This window comes from Ambystoma mexicanum, chromosome 5q, assembly GCF_040938575.1.
Source record: "Ambystoma mexicanum isolate Mex_15411 chromosome 5q, UKY_AmexF1_1, whole genome shotgun sequence".
Taxonomy (NCBI): Eukaryota; Metazoa; Chordata; class Amphibia; order Caudata; family Ambystomatidae; genus Ambystoma; species Ambystoma mexicanum.
In genome coordinates, this window is record NC_090933.1 from 580,424,169 (window position 1) to 580,426,170 (window position 2,002).

Sequence of the window (2,002 nt, forward strand, 5' to 3'; positions counted from 1 at the left end):
AAGGCTAAGGTCCTGAGGACCGGTCATGGGAATCTCTGTCCAATATCAGTGCTCCCCTTTTTTTAGCTCGTTTTCATCGGGCTAGAGGGTTGCAGCATCTTTTGAGGGAGGATACTGTCACAGTTCCCCTGCCGGCTGTTCGCAGCCGCCACCGTGTGTTTCATGCAGTAAACACGTGATTGCAGGACGCGTCTGGTGGTTGCCATGGTGCCTTCAAGATCATTGCACTCTCAAGCGTGTCGGTTCCCGGAAGATGTCACGTCCCCATCCTGCCCACAATTGGTTGCCACAGAGACAACCCTGCGCGACCTGTGCCATGAAGCACGTCATGATAGCGACAGCCTGAAATGCTTAAGTATGATTACTTCGTAATAAGCGGGAGCTTCTGATTGAAGTTCTTTCGTTTCATGTTGCCTTGATCTAAGCTCCACGCTGGTTTCCGAGTCCGGCCCTGCTGAATTCTCTTGATCTACCTTCCACACTGATTCCCGAGTCCGGCCCTGCTGACTCCCTGCTCTGGTAATTCCACTCTGCCTTTTCTCTGGTGTTACCTCAGTTACTGATTACTTGTTTTTTTATCCTTTTTTTGTATTTACGGATTGCTACTGGATTTTTCCCTGATGCTTGCTGTTAACCTGGTCTTTTGACTTATTGCCTGTTTCTATGGACTTCTTATGGATTATTCTTTGGTTACTCAGAGTGCTTTGAACTTTGGACGCCTTGCAGTTTTCATTGGCTCTTTGCTTTCCCTTAGCGCATCCTCATTTTGTTCCGGTATCAGGTTCCCAACTAACCAAATTAACTAAGCCCCACCCTTTTTCCCTACCTCCCTGAAACCTTTTGGAAGTTTGTCTACAACCCTAGTCCGGACATTCTATCAACGAATATTTGCTATGAAGAGTTATTTACCACCTATACCTGCTCTTCCATTTGACCACTATTCACTGCACCTCAGGTTAGTTTGGCATTCATTACTCTATCATACATATGTATACCTTGTTTGAGTTCTGTACTAATACTCACCTTCATTTCCTTTCAGTCTGGTGAATACCTGGTGGTATTTTTGCTCTTCCAGGCGAACCACCATCCTTTCTGTATCTGATTGGCTTGGACAGAGTGGTATTTCATAGGGAAGGTCACTGTCTTTGAGGATGCCCATACTGGGCTATCAATATATGATTCGGACCTGACAAGTCACACCTACATTGCACTCTCAAGTATTCCGTTTTACGTGAGTATGTCACACCAGCTAGATTTACAGTTTGCTCTACCCATCTCCATAACACCATCAACTACGTTTTGTTAGAGTTTGCAAGCTTTGGGAGGGTTCGGGATATGTCAGTTACCATAAGAATACAGAGTGATCACCACCCTATGGTAGTCAACCTGCATCAATTCATGTGTTGGGTTGAGGATAGAGATGGACAGAAAAAATGCTTACGTTGAGGGAGGGTCAGCTATGAGGACAAGGGACAGTCAAGAAGGTCATCCTACAGCCAAAAGAAGAAACAAGAGATAGGGTACAGGACACAGGACATAGTCAGTATGGACAAACCTGATCCTACAAATCCAGCATGAAAGCTTTTAGGAACAATTCACAAACAAGCAGGTAAGTAAACCTACAAAATCCCACCACACTTGAGAAGTGATCAGTCTCCCCATTAAATTAGGGATAAAACATCTGTAATATCCTACTAAACCCCCAAAAAAGGCACTCAGATCTTTCTTCGTTTTAGGATTTAGGGTTTCTTTAACCACTCTGACTTTTTCCATTTGGGGCTGAACCCGCCCGTTTCCTACGAAAAACGCAAAATACTTGCTGATTGTAACGCTCACCTGGCTCCCACGGAGGCGCTGGTCTGGTCTGGGTTGCTGTGGCCTCTTCAAGCGTGATGCGCAGAATTCGGACCACCGATTGAACAGGACCCCCAAATCTTGCTTGTCTGGCCCGTAGGAATATCCTTCTGCAGATGAGAAAGGGGATTAACTGTCTGCAGAATAG